We start from the raw sequence: 22,144 nt of genomic DNA, 5'->3' as shown, positions 1-22,144 counted from the left end.
GGAAGCAGCTGCGTGGCACAGGGAGATCAGCTCGGTGCCTTGCGACCACCTAGAGGGGTGGGATGGGGGGGTGGGAGGGAGGGAGACGCAAGAGTGAGGGGATATGGTGTATATGTATGCATATCGCTGATTCACTTTGTTATACAGCAGAAACTAACACAACACTGTAAAGCAGTTATACTCCAATTAAAATGTTAAAATAACTAACTAACTAAATAAATAAATAAAATGCAGAGGTAAGAAAGTTATAATTTTCATGAAATATAGAGGTTATCTAAAATTTCCTTCTAAATTACATTTTAATTATTAAAAATAAAATGCTCACATAAACTTTTAATCAAATTCTGCATCCACCCTGGATGTAATCATTTGATTCAAGATGGATTGTTTTGTCTCTCAGGCTTACTTGGTCTCTCTTTATATCAGCACACTATAAAAGGCACTAGCTATATTTTGCTTGTATTAAAATAGATGCGTGTCCTCTAAAGGAGCTTACAAAATAGTTACATGGATAAACATAGATCAGTTTAGTTTGACCTTTATATCTAAGAAGATACTCTTATTGTGCTATTTATTCACCACGATTGCAATCTCTCTGTTCAAAGGTTCTCATCTATTTTCCTTCAGAGGAAAGCTGGAGTTCTGTCATCTCATTGGCTGTGCGAAGTTGATTAACATATGGTTCCTATATAGGAAATATTTGCTTATCTGAAGGCAATTCTCTTTCGGAACCTATCATTTTTAGCTACCTATTTCCATGTCATTCTGTCAAAGGTTATGTTTCATTGTCTCAGGCAAAATGGAAACTCTAAAATGTCAACACATATAATACATTATCATTATGTCTTTACTATTCTTTTTTTCACTCTTTTTTTTTTTTTAAGATTTTTAATTTTTATTTATTTATTTATGGCTGTGTTGGGTTTTCGTTTCTGTGCGAGGGCTTTCTCTAGTTGTGGCAAGTGGGGGCCACTCTTCATTGCAGTGCGCGGGCCTCTCACTATCGCGGCCTCTCTTGTTGCGGAGCACAGGCTCCAGACGCGCAGGCTCAGTAATTGTGGCTCACGGGCCCAGTTGCTCCGCGGCATGTGGGATCTTCCCAGACCAGGGCTCGAACCCGTGTCGCCTGCATTGGCAGGCAGATTCTCAACCACTGCGCCACCAGGGAAGCCCTCACTCTTTGTTTAAATAAATATTTCCAGCTAGATAATCTACCAGACTGAGGCTACCATGGAGAGGAATTTGGGAAGAAAACAAGAGAACAAACATCTGTACTAGATTTTTACTCATTTCCTCTTCAGTGCTTTTTAAAAATTGACTTCCCTTTCCACTGTTTCCTCCTGATTTTAACTTTTTTTTTTTTTTTTAAGCAATGGCATCCACCTCCTTGGGATCCCCATATTATAAGCAGTAACAAATTAACAGACCCTACTACTCAGGACACTGCTCAATTAGAGTATTCTCTCTTATTCTGCCCAAACCGAAGTTAATACTTTCTAAAGAAAGCAGAGACTAGTTGAGTAACAAGATGTCCAACCAATGGCATGAACAATATGCAATTTGCTAAGTGATTAATACGAGTTTAAATATGTAAGTAATAAATCATAACATGTGGGTATAGCTAGTGTTTAATTCTATCATTTCCTAGAATGGGAAGCCTGAGCATTTGCAGTTGCCCACTGTTATGTCCCTTGGATTCCATAAGCACCTTAAATATAACAGAGGATGGCAGGGCAACGATACAGAAGGAATCTGAGCCCTTTAGTGATTTTATGATACAGAGCCATCTCTCCACTCTGCTAGACCTACCTCCATCTTGTGACAAGAGAGAAAAATAAATTTTCCTCTCATTTGAGCTTCTGTACCTACTAGATATATCCTAGCCAATGAAAAAATTGGTACCTAGAAGTGGAATACAGCAATAACAAAACCTAAAATATGTAACACGCTTGTGGAAATTGGACAACACACAGTGAGGAAACAGCTACTGCAGGCTGGAGAGCTGTTGAACCTGACTGTGCGATGACAAACCGTTTGGTAAAATGGTCCTCCACAGACACTTGGAAAGTTGGTCATGTATTTCCTGAGTCTCAAATTCTAGGAAACACTGTTGGAATATTTCAGGGAATTGATCTACGTTGGCTACTTGTGGTTGCTTTTCACAATGTACAGAAGGTATGAGACTAAACTAAGCAAGAATCAGCCAGTCTGCAAGCAGAGAAGGAACAGTTCTGCTAAGAGCAGTTTTCTAAGTACTAACAGCAGTAGATATTGAGAGAGTCCAGTAACTCCACGCTTTGGAAGATTGGAAAAGTCAACTGCATCTATAGCTTAAATACAAGAAGATAAGGTTTGAGGGTGACCTTTCTTAATCATCTCACTTTAAGGCTTCTTTCAGACGGTGAACAGGTTTCTAACTAACCAATGCTAAATTATTTCAGCTTAACTGCTGAAAGAGTGATAGGCCAAGCATCGAGACCAGGAAATAAAGAAGAGATTCTCTGTCTTACTAACTATAGCCAGACAAGATCTTTGGTTACTGTGGTTACTTTTTCACATAACTGACAGAACCAAATAGACCAAATGGTCCATGTTTTTCAGGAAATTGTATTATAAAGGAACTCACAAGCCTGGCTTGCAAAAGCAAGTAATTACCAAACTTTAAAACAACGCAAGGGCTACCCTGGTGGCACAGTGGTTAAGAATCCGCCTGCCAATGCAGGGGACACGTGTTCGAGCCCTGGCCTGGGAAGATCCCACATGCCACGGAGCAACTAAGCCCATGCACCACAACTACTGAGCCTGTGCTCTAAAGCCCGCGAGCCACAACCACTGAGCCTGCGTGCCATAACTACTGAAGCCCGCATGCCTAGAGCCCGTGCTCTGCAACAAGAGAAGCCACTGCAATGAGAAGCCCGCGCGCTGCAATAAAGAGTAGCCCCCGCTCACCACAACTAGAGAAAGCCCGCACAGCCCCAAAGACCCAACACAGCCAAAAATAAACAAATAAATAAATAAATTTATATATTTTTTTAAAAAACAAATATTCTAAATCAGCCTAGCAGAAAGGAATTTCTAATACTTCTCCAAATTTTCTCTAATGAGTGTGTCATAATTCTATTGTCAAACAATAAATGAAAAGGATTTGCTTGTGTTTACTTCAGTAGACATAAAAACTCAAAAATCACTGATATTTGGAAGCATTATTTATAGTAAATAGTAATTCCTTAAGGCTTTGCTTCAATAAAGCCAGAGGACAGTTATTCTTCAAGAAGCAAGTCTATGAGAGGTAATACATATTAACAACCAAGCATATAAATTGTAATGCTCCAAGAAATTGCTCCAAGAAAAGTATGTAGGAAATGGTGTGAGAGTTTTCTAAGTGAAGAAGTTGAAGGGAAGAGCTTCTTTTCAGAAGAAACAACATGAAGAAAATCAGGAAAAATGTGTATATAGTAGGGGAAAACTAAAGATAAGATCAGAAACTAGCCAGGATGAGATTATAAAGAATCTAATATGTCTCGAAATGGGAGTCTGGGCTTTATTTTTTAAGCCAGTGTGTCCCAACACGCAATCAGTGTATCAGTGATGGTACACAGAAAATTTTATGTGGAATATGACAATTTTGTAATTTTAATGATGATTTATTTTAATGAATATTATAAAAACATAACCAGAACATATAATGCTTATTTCATAAATATTAGTACTTAGGAGGGCATTAAATTGTCTACTGCTATTGTAATCCACCAAATGTAGAAATAAAGGCTTCGTTCACATACACTTAGAAATGTTTCACATTTTCAGTAATTAAACCATCCATCACAACTATGTGGAAGCCATTACTAGATGATCAGTTACTAGATTGTGAAGTGTTCATTTCTATATAAACTGATCAATTCAAAATTTTCTGGAAGTAATGATAATTTTGACAAGGAAATTTTAAACCCTGATAAGGGCAATTAAATAGTTGATATGAAAAAAAGAAAACAAAGAAAAATTATTTACCATCTGTCAAAATAAATGAATACTGTGTATAGATTAATTCATACAGAAACATAAAAAGAAACAAAGATCATTCAGTTGGATACAGAAGGCACATTTAAATGATCTAGCTCTCAAAAGCAATGCAAGGAAATTATATGACAGTGGCAAAGAGAAGTTACTTGACTGATTAGCTGGATTTTAAATACCATAAAGTTTCAATTGTCAACAAGAAGTTTCTATGCCAAATATCCATATGAAATGGAAATAGGAAGTAGGTCCCTAAACAGATAGAAATTTGACATCACGTAGGAGAACACGATTCTTCCAAATGACTAAACATTTCATAGAGAGAGGAAACAAATGTCTTAGCCATAATTCATTTAACTCAACATTTTGCTCATTTTTTTGGTATAGATTGTATAGATCAGAATGAGATCTTACCTTGCCAATAAATTTCTTTATATTTTGACTGTACTAAAAATTTAAACTGAGAAGTTCCTGGTTTCAACTGTGCTCTCAGTTCTGTGAAAGCTTACAAATCTTCCAGTCTTAAGGGAATAAAGCCATATCATTTTAGGAATATGCAAAGCCGAGTAAATATCAGGGGAAAAGAGAATCCTCTCTTCTGAATTTAATTTTTGAAGGCTACAGATATAAATATATCTTTTAATTTACTACTCCAATAATGTGATGTAATGCAATTGTATATAATTGAATGTTCTCTGTATTCAGGGAAATTAAGCGATATCTTAAAATGTTTAACTTGGAATTTATTTATACTGCTAGAAAATCTTTGCTGGGTTTCTGGATGAAGATGAGCATATGAGACCATTGCCACAGCAACCAAATCTGTAAATAATATTGTGTTAGTCACAGGGAACACAATGTATGCTGTTTTTAATATTTCTGCCTTTACCCTTTGTCACTGCTAATTTATGCACAAGCTAACTCTAAATTTAATATGGGAACATTGTCCTCTTTGAATTAAAAATTAAATATAATGCAATTCTTTTTCAAATAAACTTTTTCCAAGTTTATTCCACAAGAAGCTACCTAGTGACCTTTGTTGATTATGATAGTTATTAACACTGTTATTTGAGCTAGCAAATCTTCATTGAGATGTAACTTGGTACATTGAAAAACAACAGCCTTGGAGTCAAGATAAATCTGGATTGTAATTATAATTTTGCTATGATGACATTTTTCCTCCTCTTAAAATAGGAATAAAAATAGAATCATTTAGGTTTGTTGTGAAGAGTGGGGATAATGTATACGAAAGGCAGGGCACATAATAGATGCTCAGTACACAATATATCCCATGCTATTGATGGAAATAGGTATGCATATTTTAAAAATCATGAAACATTTCATTGGTGTTATGATTCTGTTTTATTATTCTGATATAGAATTTATAAGTTTTGGACTAAAAATCCCATTTTTCTATTTTCTTTTTAAACCTGAAAGGTCAGCATTGCTCCTCTAGAAAAAAAGAAACCACTCTCCAAATTGTTACGTTATCCCTATGGAACAATCACAAGTCCTATCTCTCCACGGGAACGTAGTTTAGGCTGAGCCTATCAAGACCCTTCCCTCGTGGACATCACTATGGATGTGTGAATCAAGCCCAACAGTCAGTACCTGAAAAGACTGCCTTTCCTCAGTGGAGCTGCCAGTGTCAGAGGCTGTGAGTCTGCAGCTGCTGGGGACCATCTTGTCCACCGGGAGGAGATAGCCTATAAGCAGGCTATTCCTAGGAGATACCGTGGGTTTGTTTCCAGACCACCACAATACAGGGAGTTACATGGATTTTTTTGGTTTCCCAGTGCATATGAAAGTTATGTTTACACTATACTGTAGTCTACTAAGTGTGCAATTGCACGTGTCTAAAAAAACAGTGTAGTGCCTTAATTAAAAAATACAAAACAAAAAAATTACAATAGTAACATCAAAGATCACGGATCACAGATCAGCAAAACAAATATAATAAAAATGAAAAAGTTTGAAATATTACAAGAATCACCAAAATATGACACAGAGTCAAAAGTGAGCAAATGCTATGGGGAAAATGGTGTCGATAGACTTGCTCTACGCAGGGTTGCCACAAACCTTCAATTTGTAAAAATGCAGTATCTGTGAAGCACAATAAAACAAGGTATGCCTGTACACAAGATGAAACCAAGCATGAGCTAGCAGAGCAGTCAGGGACAGTAACATAGTGCTTAGGGTATTTGAGGCCCATAATCTAGATTTTCCAATTACATTAGCCAATAAAGGCCTTTTTGCTTATGTTCTTTTGAGTTGAATTTCTGTCACTCACAATAGGACATGATTTTCTTTCTAAAAACTTTATTACTTTTCTTTTGACTTAGATTTACAGCCAACTTGGAATTAACGTTTATGTATGGTGTGACGTAGGGTGAGTGCAGGGTGGTTTCTTTATTTTTAAAAAAAATACATGATAGTTCAAAACCATTATTAAAAAGACTCCACTGTTCTGACATTTGTTGAACATCCAGCATTCATTAAAGCATGACTTTGCTTCTCTACTCCCTTCGCCAAGCTATGGGTCTAATTCGCCCATCTTGTGTCATTGCCATACTATCTTAATTACAATAGGTTTATAATAAATCTTGATATCAGCTAGAGCAAGTCCACACATTTTGTTCCCCCTTAAGATTTATCTAGGCTATTCTTGGCATTTTGTATATCCATATATTTTTTGGAATTGGCTTGTCTATTCCATTTTTTTTCATTTCTTGGATTTAATGAGTATTATGTTGAATTAATGTATCAGTTAGGAGATCCATCCTTAAAATATTGATTTTTGCAATCCATGAACAATCTCTCCAATTATTTGGATCTTTTTAATATTTTTCTACCAATTTTCTTTTATTGTTTTCTAAGAGGAAGTCTTATATTAGATTTACTCCTAGCTATTTCATGTTTCTGATGCATTTTATAAATACAATTGATTTTTGTATGTTGATCTCTGTCCGGAAACCTTGCTACACTCACTCAGTAACTATACAATTTATTTTTCACTTTCTATACTCATAATCATAGTACCTGCTAATAATGACAGTCTCATTCTTCCTCTTGAATCCTTATATCTTTGATATCTTCTTTCTTTTCGATTACCCTGGCTAAAAACTCTTGTTCAATATTAAATGGCAGTGGTGATAGTACATATTCTCATCTTATTCTTTTCTTAAAATGAAAACCTAATTTTTTTCAAACGTTGGCTCCAGGGAGATACTACCTATGACATTCAAAATAAAGGGAAATAATTTAAGGAAAATATGATGGGGAAAGTGTGAAAGAAAAGGAGTGGAACACATTTTTTAAAAAAAAGAAGAAGGAAGAAAGAACATAGAACCAATTTAGATTTGGTATAATTAGAAGTCAACAATTTAAAAAATCATTGCCAGTTCTCTTGAACATTTTAGTTCAAGTATTAGTTTAGTATTAGTTCTCTTGAACTGATACTGAAAGTTATCAGTATCTCTTGAATACTGATAACTTTATAGTAGCCAGGCACAGTGATTTAGAAAACATAACATTTCTCCATGCAGCCTTCAGTCAACTGTTTCTAAGCAAAGATTTTTTTGATCATTTCAATTACTGCATTCCAGAATACGTAGCGGTGTCCATATAATCCATCCAAATAGGGTTATTAAAATAACTAAAATCACAAAATCAACCATTTTTCCTAATATTTTTCATCTTCTATGATCTGAATCTCATTTTCAACACTAAATTTTTAAACCACTCTATCTCCACCCAAATTAGTCTGAGTATCTGTGGTAGCCAGCTTCCCAGATGGTCACCAATGATCCTCTCCTCCTGGGTATCTACGCATTTGAATAAGGCTGACCCACTCACCTACCCACCCACATTAAATAAGGCTGATCTATGTAACCAGTAAGATATTTTAGGAATTGATCGTGTGTGACTCTCAGAGGTAAGTCATAAAAGGCATTGGTGCCTCCTCTTTTCTCTCTCCTTAAATCACTCACTCAGAGGGAAACCAACCACCAGATTGTAAGGAAAGTCAAGCAGCCCTATGGAGAGGCCAATGCTCTTGCCAAAAGCCACCACCAATTTGCCAGCCATGTGAGTCAACCATCTTGGATGCGGATCCTCCAGACCCACTTAAGGTTTCAGAAGACTCCAGCCCCATCCAACATTTTGACTGCAATTTTATGAGAGACTCTGAGCCAGAACCACACAGCCAAGCTGCTCCCTTCTTTCTGACACATGAATGAATGCTTATTGTTGTCTTAAGACACTAAGTTTTGAGGTAATTTGTTACAGAGCAACAGATAACTACTACAATATCCTTGCTATATCCTCCCATGTATACCAGTATTTCCTTTATCAAAACACTTTATTTTTCCATTTTTAATTGTATTTTTTCCCACAGACTTAAAGCTATGTGAGAATAGACAAATGATCTCTTTTTTTTACAGTTATAAACCGAGGTTTAGCACAGTGGCTGTCTCTTAGTAGATGCTAAATAAATACATGTAGGAAGAAGGAAAAGAAGAGAGGTTAGAAGGTGGGAGGGTAGGAAGAAGAGAGAAAGACACTTCTGTTTTACCAAAAGCCCTCAAGTTTTGAATCAATGAACATGGGTAGCCCTCGTATCTTTCCCACAAAAAGCAACAATCACTTCTTAAAGCAAATCTAACAGAAACCAAATGCGATTAACGTGAAGTTAATTCTAAAGTTGTTCTAAAATTAAGCCTCGATATTTTTATTTGTATTTTAAGGAACAATGATCTTTGTAGTTTAGTATAGAATCAAGTATGGTTTCCAAAAGAACCAAATGCTGAGACTAGATCAGGTGGTTCATGTTCCTTCCAAGAGAGTCCTTTGTTAAGATCCCCGTAATACAGAACTATGTCGTTAAATTACAGGGAGGTTTTGAATGTCACTCCTTGGAGGCCAGAGTTGTAACAGCAAGCAGATCAAAGATCTAAGGTGTATAGAGTGTTGAGTGAAAAAAATAACTCTTCTAAAAGGAGATCAAAGGTTTCCCATGTAACTTTATTAAAATCAATGTTCTAAATGCTCATCAATAATAGATTATACATTTACGTTCCTTTTTATAACAAAATAACATTTATCTTATCACATAGTCATTTTCCTTACTTCTAAAAACAAATTTTACCATTGTGAAGTCGCACTTTGAACAGTTAAGTATGTATGGTTCTTACTGTGTTTTAGTTAATTCTATTTCTGTCTGTAATATTCAGCACCAAATAGCCAAATTCTAAAGGAAGATTACCTTTTTCTAGAATAAAAAAGAGAAGTTTCAAACAATCAAAAACTAAACCCAACTAATCAGGAGTGCATTTGATTTGTAGCTTTGGGGACAAGTTTTTCTATGATCTTCTTTCACTGTAAGCAACAATCCACGTTAGATCTTGAAAGGATTGTAATCGCACCAAGTTCCAGCTAATATACCTGTGGAGTTCAAAGCAGTCCTGGAGTATAAACAATCTAAGAGCCAAGAAATGTGATTGCCATAGTGCTCTGATTTCATGAAAAACCCTTCTTTAAAAAAATACTTTTTCCTGCAAGGTATGCTAATTCCATTTGTTTCTTTTATCCTCACTATTTTCATATTACACCATTATCCATCATTTGATGTTCTGAACAATGCTTTCTATGGAGACAAAAAAATATTTTAATCCAATGGTTAGCTTTGCATTTGACAGACAGATGCAGTGGTCTATGGAATTTTCTAATGAGAATTTTATCATTATAAAAAATGAGAGCAAAATAGCTGAATTATCTTTCCCATAGGAAACCTGACATTCTGCTCTGATTTTGTACAAATCCACACTTCTAACAACTTGCTTTGGGTGACTGAGATCTTTGCTATAACTCAACTAATAATAGATATGAGTGGGGTATGTGAACACACCTCTGAAAATGAAAAGACCGTGGTCAAATGAAATAAGAATATAAAAATAATTTTACTTCTTTTTTAGTTAATGTGCCCTTAACTAACATGTTTCCATAGTGTCTGTTTCTGTTTTTCTAACGAAGTGCTCTCCAGTTATTTCCCTTTATATGTGAGAGCTTTAGGGGAAAAATCAGGAAGGGGAAAAAAAAACTCCATTAGAGAACAGAAATAAAGATGGGAAAATAATTAAAATGCTTCTTTATTGTCTGAAAGTCCGAAAATTAATATTATAATTATGCTAGTCACTTTGCTCTACTTGCTTTAGAGGAAGTTGTAACCTTATCTCTCTATATCATGACAAATTAAGACTCTCTGTTTTGATGAAGAAAAGCAATTTACATGCAAATAATGGTTCCAAAATATCAATCTTACTTCCTGCTCACGTCTAGTAATTAAAGAGATGACTTCTGCCTCTTCTATATCCTATAATACTTTTTTGGTGGGTTGTTTTTAAATTTTTTGGCATTTTACATCCTCTCCTAAACTAAAATGTTTTTGACCTAATGATTTCCAAGGACTGAAGATTAACCCATCTCCTTACTTAATTGATTTCCCACTGGAATCCTGAAAATTTGTTTTTAACCCTTCCCTAGACCATTTGATCTCCTGTATGTTTCTTGAATGCATCAAGCTTCTTCCCACCTTAGGGCCTTTGTATGTAATATTCTCCTGGCCCTCATTCAAGGGTCTCCTTCTCAATGAAGACTTCTCTGGCTTCACTGTCTAAAAGTGCACACTCTCCCTTCCCCCCACCCCACCCCAGCACTCATTACTCCCATTTCTTGCTTTATTATTCTTTTTGGCACTTCACTTATTGTAAGTTGTCATAATATGTTTTATTCACTTATCTGGCTAATGATCTGTATTCTACCAATGGAGGGTAAGCTCTTAGGGGCAGGGATTTTGTCAGTTTTGTTACATATGTTTCCTCAGTCCTTAGAATAGTGCCTGACACATGGTAGGTGCCCAATTAATATTTGTTCTATGAATGAGGACCATGGAAGCACTAAAATGTTACAAGTAGTCCTGATATCTATGTGTCCTCGAATTTTCTGTGAACTGAATAATTAAAAGTACAACTATTATCACATGGGAGTTTGTGAGACTGTTTAATACTAAAATGCTTTTCTCACAATAAAAAGTTTGGACTCTAAAATTCTCAAGCAGAAATTACACCCTTAAATGTTTACAAGGACCAGGCATGTAAATAAGCTGAGGGATGTGGGCCAAGTGTGGCCTGGAACTAGAGGAAGTGTGTCTAAAACAAATGAGGCATAAAAACAAACAAAAACAACAAAACCCAATAATAAATAAATAAATGAACATAAAATTATTATACCTAAAAAAAAAAAAAGACAAGTGAGTCACAGCTGTTTAGCACCATCAGGTACCTCTCATGGGGCTTACTGCCCAGAGCTGCTAGACTGTCCATTTCTTTCAAGGGAAGTAGAAATTTGAATTTTCACTTGAAATCTCCTGGTTCTTGAAAGTTAGCAGCTAAGCCAATTGTAAGCTATGCCTGGTGGCCTGAATAACACTGCACAATTAAATGAAGCCATATCCTCTTTCCATGTACAGATCGCCGACTATCACCTACTCAATCTGTCTGCTATTTTCATTTGAAAATTAGAAATGTTGACTTGTTGTTCATACAAACATGAAAAATAGAAAAGAGCAAATACTAAAGGGATATTTAAATAAGAAAGCAAACTCATTCATCTGAGGATTTTACTGACAACTTATAAAAAGAAGTTGAACAAACACAGTCATTTCTTGCTTAAAGACTATGTTTTAAAACCAATGGCACCAATAGATGTCATATATAAATGAATAAGTTAGGAAAACTGTACAAATAATAAGCAATTGTGTGAATAAAGGGATGTGGTAAAATGCTTACTATAAGAATATGATCCAAGAAATTAAACAGTTAATAACATTGCCAGGCATCTTTTATCTTTGGATCAGTCAGGTTAAGAACTAAAAGTATCCATATTATGCTAATTTCAGTAGGCAATTAAAAGAAAGGATATCAACCAAATAGAACTAAGGCTTCCACAGAAAAGAAAACAAAAAGAAAGTATAGCAAACTGGAATTCAAGCTACAAAAAAGGCATGAAACATACTAGGTGGTCTGCTAGGACAAAGAAACCAAACAGCCTAATAAAAAGAAAGAGACAAATGTAGCTATAAGGAATAACACAACTGGTGGAAAAAAGTTTTCTACATGTGAAAATAAAAAGAGACACATTAACAAAGGGCAACAGAGAAGAAACTGAAGCCATCCATGACATGAAACTTTACCTACTGACAAAGAAAAAGATACCTTATAGTAAAATCATACCTTTAAATATATAAACCACTTTACTTAAATTTTCTCCTTTTAGCCTCATGAGAAATTGGGTAAATATTCCCATTTTGTATGTGAGGAAAAATGTTTAAGTGGCTTGATGATTTTCCCAAAGTCTTCCAGGAATTTAAAGAGTCAGAGCTCAAACCCAAGACTTGTGTATATTATTTCATTATGCACATGAGTTAATTTTTTTCATATTGAATTTTTCAGACTCAATATTAATACTTGCTAAAGTAAGTATTGAAAATGTATCCCAAATATCTCCTTCTAACCTAGACTCAGGCAACCATTTCCATTCTTTCTGATCCAGAAACTAACTACCTTGTAGGAGAAGTCTATGTTACCATGGTGATTGGCCGCAGTACAGATTTATGATTTCCAGCCTCAGCTGGGCCTTCCTTGCAGCACAACATCATTTTACTCATCACCAGTTGGCTCCTTATCCCATTTCTCAACACATAAACTAGAGCAGTTAACACTTTCCTCCCTCCTCAGCCCTCCCCGTCCTCTGCCTGCCCTATTTTCAGCAAATTAGTTCACCTTCGGCTCGGTTGGGACAATGGATGCTATTTGATATAAATTGTTCCTCCACTAAAAATGTAGTTATCTTTCCCCTATCCTTGCATCTTGTTTTCCACCTACCTCAGAGGAGGAAGTGCAGCTGTTCTTTCCATCTATGCCTCCGATCTTTATTTTCCAAACTTATTCCTTTAACTAACAACTCCATTTATATAAGCACCTTTCTCCTGTCTTACACATCTGTTCCATTTTCCTCCACTTTGCCTCCGTTTCAGCTGCCATCTCATTTTTCTCCTTTCTTTTAACACTGTTCTCATTGAACAGTAAACGACACTCCTGGCTCAGCTTCCTCACAGAGCGTTGGACCTAGTAGCAGTTTAGCAAAACTTTCTCAAATAAGTAAAGGAATGAATAAGTGAACTTCTAGTTTTGGGTTCCCCAAAAAGATTTATGAGCAGACTCCTGTCTTTGAGAGAAGTGGTGATTAGAAAACAACTTTGCAGCTCGAAAGGATTTCATGAAAGAAGCATCATTTACTGCTTTACTACTTGGGTTTTCAAACTGTCCATACTCTCTGTGCTGTCCTTCCTTTTACTCTCTCTCCACCATCACCACCCTCTCCCACCTCAGATGGGAACTTCCATTCTGTACTCATCACACTGTATTATATTGTTATATTATCTGTTGCTGCATAACAATCAACCTCAAAGCTTAGTGGCTCAGCTGGACAATCCTTGCATGTGCTCCTGTATGCAGTTGAGTAAGACGGTTATTGAAGGCTAGAAAAACTAAGGCAGAGCTGCAAGTCTACTTCTGACCTAGATCTTGTAGGTTATACAGCATCACTTCTGCTGTATTCTATTGGTTACAAGTGAGTTAAGGCCAGTCATAAATGAAAGGGAGGAAACTATACAAGGGCATGAATACTGGGAGGAAAAGTTCACTAGGAAACTATGCTAGATGAGAAACTATCTTTGGAGTCTGACTGCTACATATATTCAATTGTGTAAGTATATATCTTCTAAACTTAGCTATTAAAGTATAAGAATTGTGTTTTTGAGTACCTACCAAATAGTAAAGAATTGTTGAAGACATCAATATGTCAGTCATGCACCAAAAAATGCAACTGACCAAATTTATATAAAACCATTTCTTGATGTTCAAGACCATTTCAATTAGTGATGAAATTTATTGCATATGTAGAGCAGTAATGTTAAGTAAGCCTGTAAAGCAAATGATGTGAATTGAGCACAATTTAGCAAACATTAATTGACACCAACCATGGGCCCAGCACTGTGCTTGCCACTGGACCCCAGGTGCCTTAAGAATGAATTACAGTCGGCCCTTGTGTCTGCAGGCTCCGTATCACCAATTCAACCAACCACAAATTAATTTTTTGTTGGTTGATTCTGCAGGTGCCGAACCTGCATATGACGGAGGGCCAACTGTAATATTTTATATAAGGGACTTAAGCATCTGCAGGTTTTGGTCTCTGATAGGGTTCCTGGAACCAATTTCCCATGGATGCCAAGGGACAACTGTAAATACAAATTAACCCCTTAATATGTATATGCTTTCTGTTAGATCAATAAAATATTTATAATTGAAACACATCCACAACTTTAATCTTAAAAGTGAAAGTTTATTACTAAGATTATAGTAGAACCTAAAGTCAAAACCACACGGAGAATTAAGAAAGAAATACACCATCCCTCAGAATCTGTGGGGCATCTATCCATGGCAGATGCTCAAGTCCCATAGTCAGCCTTCCCTATCTTCTGTTCCATGGATCATGTAGTACTGTATGTATTTATTGAAAAAAATCCACATGTAAGAGGTCCCCCACAGTTCACACCTTTGTTGTTCAAGGGTCAACTGTATATGTAGATGTCAGAGAGGGAGAAAGGGAGACTAGAGTGTGCAAAAGAAAGGAAGGGCAAATTCACATGCTTATACCTTCAGAAAACCTACATATTTACAGAATATTTATTCAGCAGAGATGCTTAAAGAACCCTTGTGAAACCTGACAAATTTTTAATCCATTTATCAAAAAAAGATCATAGGGCTTTCAGGGCTTTTAAGACAACTAAAATGATAATGTAATATTAAGCAAAAAAAAAAAAAGGCTAATCTTAAAACTTGATAAGTTGCATAATAAACTATTAAAAACCAATAGGGTTTCTAAATTCATATTAATATGCCATCAGCATATTTCCAATATGTATAATAAGCATAAACTTAAACTACATTTTATGTTTTATAAATGTGTTACACAAAATCATATGCTCAGAAAGGATTTCCACTTGCTTTGAAATATTATTATTTCAAAGCTGAAAAGCCTGAGTATAATGTTATAGAAGAAACACCAGCTGGTAACCATACCATGCTATATTGAAATTTGCAAATGAAAACTGGAGAGGGAAGTAATATTCCCAGTGGTTGGTATGCTGAGATGATTGTGCTGCTAAAAGAGAAAAAAATTAAATCTAATCTGTATATTAAAGCTAGACTGCATCATAAAAATATTTCACAAAATAATAATCATCTACATTTATCCTAAAAGGTTAAGTATTTAAAATGGAATTTATTCAAAATCTTACAAATATTCTAAAATAGAAATGTCACTTCGAGAAAAATTAAATGTCAAAAACTATTTACTTTCTTCACTCTTTCCCATCCCCTATAAAAAATTAAAATGTTTAAAATTACATTTGCCAATTTTTCATCACCAAGGTATTTCTGTGTTGCCTTTATTCTCTGGAATGCCCTTTGTTTATTTTTCTTTTCTTTCAGTCTATCTCTTTCATTTCTAAATGCTCTGTCTCTTACTCTACCTTCCCAAATCTCCAACAACCCCTTCCTACCACAAGTTGAAAAAGTTCAATAGGTTAATTGATTCCCCCTTAGCCACATCAAACCCCTTTGCATAACACATTAAAATACAGTCAGTGCTCTGTATCTGTGGGTTCTGCATCTGGAAATTCTAACAAGCTAGGGTCAAAAATATTCAAAAAATTTTTCAGAAAGTTCCGGAAGGCAAAACTTAAATTTGCTGTGCTCTGGCAACTATTTGCATATCATTTACATTGTATTTACAACTATTTACATAGTATTTACATTGTATTAGGTATTATATGGAATCTAGAGATGATTTAAAGCATATGGGAGGATGTGTGTAGGTTATATGTGAATTCTATGCCATTTTATATAAGGGACTTGAGTATCCACAAATTTTGTTATCCTCCGGGGTCCTGGAACCAGTCTCCTGCAGATACCAAAGTACGACAATAATTGAATAGAGGGATACTTCAAAGATCTACTTTACTCAATCTAATTTAAATGGGTTATGACCCTGTAGCTTTGACAGCTTGTCACACAGTACAAGTTAATAAAACGATAATTAACATTGGGGATATAAAATTAAGATTCAGAATTTTTATTTTTAATAAATACGTATGGTCCTTTTTTGTAAAATTTTATTCAGATATTTTAAATATATGCATTATCACCAGACATACATACAACAGATGATTAACCCTGATTTCAACAAATATTTCCTGACAGTGATTGGTATATTGTCTCCGTATGTATATTTATCTGTTGATTATTGATTTTAACTACTTTTCTCTCTTTTATCAACTGTATGTTGAGTCCATTTCTAACAGGACTCCTAATAATAATTTTCAGTAAAAATTGCAATAAATGCATATACCAAAATGACTGTTTATGTACTTACGTCCCTTTATCATGTCACTTAAAACAAACAGAATTTGCTGGAGTTTTTTCCCCCATTTCTAGTAGAGTAGCAACTAGCCTTATAATAAATTTAACATCTTTAATAAATACCCATTAACTTGATGGTGGGAATATGAATTTATTAATATTATGGCATTTATTTATTTTAAACAAAAATTGCTTACAAATCAGAGCCTCATCCAGTGATAAGTTTAATTTTGTCATATTTACAATCTCTGAATTCTTAATTTTTTTGTTGTTTTTGTTTTAAAATTAATTAATTAATTTATTTATTTATTTTTGGCTGTGTTGGGTCTTCGTTTCTGTGCGAGGGCTTTCTCTAGTTGTGGCAAGCAGGGGCCACTCTTCATCACGGTGCGCGGGTCTCTCACTATCGCGGCCTCTCTTGTTGCGGAGTACAGGCTCCAGACGCGCAGGCTCAGTAGTTGTGGCTCACGGGCCTAGTTGCTCCGCGGCATGTGGGATCTTCCCAGACCAGGTCTCGAACCCGTGTCCCCTGCATTGGCAGGCGGACTCTCAACCACTGCGCCACCAGGGAAGCCCTCTTAACGTTTTAAGAACCCTTGTGTTTGATTAGAAGAAAGTCTAAGATTCTGATGAGACTGATTTAATTCTTCTGTTGGGGGCTGGGGGATAGGAGGAGGTGATTCTTATATATAATTAGAGCTGTGGGAGGTATCCCTATAGCTCCAGTGCCAACTGTTTTTGCCACCCTTCTGCTGCGTTGACCTAGCTGATCTGTGGTCCGTGCTGCTGCTGATTTTCTCTGACAGTTGACCTCTGTGCTCTTCTCTCTCCCTGTGCCATAAGGAGGTTCTGTCCTTTTCTCATAGTCTGCTCTTTTAAAGAGGCCTCCCAGAGCAGGGCTTTAGGACACCTAATAACACAGTTCTTTTAACAAGGATCGCATACCTGAGTGTTGGGCCAGATATGCCCTGCAAAGATATTTAGTGTGACTAGTGTTCAAACAAAAAAATAAACAATGAAGGTCTTTAATTGTGACATGTACCCTTCGTCCCGCCAGCCCACCTTGCCACTCCATACTGTCATACATCTCTCCTGCTTCCTCCTTTGAGCCTCGAAGTATCCTCCTAGCAGCCCAAATGGTGGGGCCTCCCAGACAGCCAAAAGCAAAGCAAAAATGTGGTTTGTAGAGTCAACAGTGCTGCTTAAACACCTATCTTTTTTTTAAGTGGGAATATTCACCAACAAGATCATCAGCCAATCATCTAAAGCTATAAAGCCTAAATTAAGTTGTGACAAAACATTTTAAACTTTCTGATCTTAGCCCTTTGTGGCTCCTGCTGCATTTTCATATGCAGCATTTCACTGCAAATACAAACTAGTTAATAAACACTGGTTCTTTTCAAGCTGGGTATATAATTCCTTTTTTTATGCTAGAATCTTTCAATAGTCAAAAGCACTGCAAAGTCTTAGCCCGTAATTTAGTTAAATGAATTCAAAACTCAATACTGCCCTTAGAGGATAGGGAAATGAAATAATACTCACAAAAATGATGGTTAAGCATAGTTATGAAGAAACTTGGCACCACTAAAGAGCTATTCAGAAATCTGAGATTGAGAAGGATGATGTAAGACTAACAACTTGGATAGAAAATAAAGGCAATGAGTTCATTCTCAGAGAAAGTGGCTTATCTTAGGGTATTCTGAGTTTCTCATTAAAACAAATATCTCTGATTTCTTTCAATGGTTCCCAGTGAAAACATGAAAATCACAGTGATGAAAATGTTACTGATTACACTGTGTTCTTAAAACCTAAAATTACCTATTGAAAAGAAAGAAGTTTCTGCTGGAGCAGCTATAAATGTAGCATTCATATAACCATAAGTAGCAATTAATCAAGAGTAAAAATTTTTTTAAAAATTCTATCAGATAGCCATTTATTTCATATGATTGTATTAATATAAATACTACTGAATAACTTTTGTCATTTACACTACCAGCATCCACAACTTGTATAGTTAGACTTAATACCGCAAATGTCCATGTGTCAGTGAATTAAATGACCATCACTAAATATGTAGAAATTGTTACAGGAACACAAAGAAAGGGTAAAGCGCCCTGGTATTTATTTAACACCTTCTGCTGAGTGTTTGGTGCTTTACCTAGCCTTTCTTATTTAATTTTCACATTTTAATATATTTTGTTGTTATTCAAAGATCTATTCTATAGATTAAAAAATAAGTCAGGTCCATGGAGTCAAGTAACTTTCTGAAGGCCATGCATGTTGTACATGATAGAACCTGTCTAATTCTAGACTTATAATTCTAACTATAGAGAAAAGAGGGCGTTTCTTCTCACCACAGTACTGACTTTCAAATAGCCTTTCCACCTCCTCAAAGTTCCCTTTGTTTTAGTACTTACAGGGCATAGTGATTATTATTTTACCTTAACGTTCTGCCATTGATAGTAGTCTTATCATTTTGCTTTTCCCCTCTTGGTCGTCTTCTTAATCTAATAGATCTATACAATTTGTGAATCTGTTAAGCAGTACACATAGACACAGTAGCTCCCATCAAAAAAATTATCTGAATATCACAAGACAATCTTCTGAAGATTTGAAACAGCATATAAAACATTGAGCAGCTTAAACTAGTTTTGCCTAAATAAGCTGCCGATTACTCAAACTTCGAGTTCTTTTACAGAGACAGCACTGCGCGTGTGCAAGACTGGAACCCACGTCTCCAGGATGACTCCGGAACCAAGAATCTTTAGTCTATGGAGAACTCTAAGAATAGAGGTGCTACCACAGGAGCCCTTTACAAAGAGAGAAGTCCTTCAGTAAGGAAACTCTGGTTTCCAGCAGCACATGTAGCTTATATGGACTGATTTGAGTGTAGACAATCAGTTTCCAAGTTTGAAATTCCCCGGACCCCTTTAATTTCTTCCTGAACCCTGGATCAGGGAGACAAATTTGAGAGCCTTGACTCCTGTCTCCTTGCCAGTTGACCTGGCAATAAATCTCACTCTTTTTTCAAAAGCCAGTGGCATAGTACTGGCTTCTGTGCGTGTTGGGCAGTGAGCCCTTGCTTAGTAACAGATTGACAGGAGTCATACAAGCCTTATAAAAATATGATTCTCTTTAGATGTTCAGATTAGTTCGTTCAGAGATCCTTTATGTAAAAAAAATAAATCTCATTATTAATTTGATATATCACATGATAATTTTTGTAATTATTAAACATTTAATTGCACTCTAGTTATCCCAACACCATTAAATTTTGTTATATTATCTACTACTCTCTGTATAACTAGTAAAAACTGTAATCATTATGTACATACCAGATTCATGTCTAGCTGTTTTTACTAAATTTGTAGTACAAATCTATGTTCTAATAGTAAACTGAAACCACCCCATTTATTTGAACAGGGAATTTCATTTATTTTTTTAAAGTTGACTAATTGTTAAATTATAAATAGATAGCTGTTAACTAGTTGGAGAAACAAATAGAAAATGTTAAAATTATGAGATTGGTCTATTTTATTAATCTTTTCAAAGAACCAGTTCTTTGTTTATGCCACTGTATTTAATATAACCAATTTATTTTTTTTTTAACAGTGAAAGCAGATTTATTCAGGGAGATACACACTCCATAGGCAGAATGTGGGCTATATCATAAGGTGAGAGGGCCCTGGGGTATCCTTTTTTTTTTTTTTTTTTTTTAAAGCAACAATGATTGCAATTACCAAACATGAAACACACTCATACTATGTCATAATATTGACATTCAGTCCAGTAATCCTCCACTGTAACAACTCCTTTACTTTGCAGTGAAAATTGATTTGTATATTCTTTGCCTCTGAGTCCTTGTTGGATTTTTTTTTTTTAATTCAGACAGAAAGTCACAAAAATTATACTCATCCTCATCAGTTCACTCAGTCCCATGTAATTAATTTTTTTTTTATCTTGATCTTTTGTTAGCACTTTTATGAGTTCATCAGTTTTTCATTAGAGTTCTGAAAATTCAGTTCTGCTTGTTCATTCAGTTCAGCAGTACAGTCAGTTTTTTTATTTATTTTAACATATTGTTTTCTTTTAATTTATTTGTGTTCGGTTGTATTATTCTTTTTCTAACTTCTTGAGTTGGACACATAAGTCACTAATTTCTCAGCCTTTCTAATTTTCACATTTATGAAATCTTCCTTATCACTTAAGTTACATTCCATTCATTTTTATCATAGTTTTTTTCATTTTTGTTTGGATTGAAATATCATCTTAATTCTAATTTTTGTCTTTGGTCCCAAAAGGTGTTTTCTCATTTTTCCATAGAATGACTTGGGTGTGGCTATTATTTTTTAATTGATTTCTAATGTTATTTTGTTATGATCAGAGAATGTGATCAGCTTAAATTCAAGTTTTCAATCTTGGTTGAGATTTAGTTTGTTGCCTAGGATATGCTCTCTAATTATTATGCATAAAGTTTCAAACATACATCCATTAAATAGGTTAGTTAACGGTGTCATTGGCTCTTCACCATTTTCTTACTATTTTTTTGCCAAGTTTATCTGTTAATTTTGAGATGTCTATTACAATTTCCCCACTATGACTGTGGATTTGTTTATTTCACCTTGTAACTCTATCAGATTTTTATTTTTATTTTCTTATGTGTTTAGATACACACAGGTTCAGAATTGTATCTTCTTGTTATAGTAATAAGTTGTTCCTTCTGTGATTGTGACTCTCTTTATCTCAAATAATGAAGTTTGCCTTAAAGTCTGTTTCATCTTATATAACTTGATGAAGTTATATCAACCTTATTCAATTTAATATTAACCTGACATTTATTCTTTATCCCTTTTCTTTAAAACTTTACTTGTTTTGATATTTTAGGCATGTCTTGAAAATAGTATAAAACTTGATATTGTTTTGTTTACTTTTATTTTAATCCAATCTGAAAATCTTTGCATATTAACTGGTAAATTAGAACATTTATATTGATTCTAATTGCTAATATATTCAGATGTGTTGCTATCACTTTTATTTGCTGCCTTCTATTTAACAAAATTTTTCTATATTTTTTTCTATTAGTTGCCATATTCTCTTTTTTCTTCTGCTTGTATAAAAGTTATATTGTTACTTCTATTGTTTAATAAATGATCTTTAGTTTTTAGAGTACACACTAACAAAGTCTAAAATTAATCAATATACATTTCCTCACCTAAAATAAAACAAGGATTTTAGAAATAATTCTTTAGCTCAGTTGACTACATTTCCATCTTCATTCACATAACTTCCATCCTTTTGTTACACTTCCAAATTAATCATTAAAACTATTATTAGTTTTTACAAAAAATTACTACTTAAAATTACCTGAATGTTTACCAAATTTTTCTTATTACCCTTTTCTTTCGGTCCTTAGGTTCCTTATTCACTGAGTAGTTATTTCTTTAGTCTTAGATAAAAACTCCATTTCACCTTCACTCTTGAATTTTTGTTTAGCTGGTAAAGAACTCTAATTTGGTAGCTATTTTCCCTCCACTCTTTGAAGATACTACATTATTATTATCTGATCTCTGTTGTTTAAAGTTTGCTGTTAG

The 22,144-nt window shown here is 34.9% G+C and overlaps 1 long non-coding RNA gene across 1 annotated transcript in view; it reads right to left on the bottom strand.

Annotated features, from left to right (window-relative positions):
- Positions 1-22,144, bottom strand: part of LOC309647239 — a 154,241-nt gene that overhangs the window by 5,082 nt on the left and 127,015 nt on the right. The window lies entirely within an intron of this gene.

Source organism: Balaenoptera physalus (assembly GCF_965194825.1).
Source record: "Balaenoptera physalus genome assembly, chromosome: 17".
Lineage (NCBI taxonomy): Eukaryota > Metazoa > Chordata > Mammalia > Artiodactyla > Balaenopteridae > Balaenoptera > Balaenoptera physalus.
This window is presented reverse-complemented; position numbering and strand designations above follow the sequence as displayed.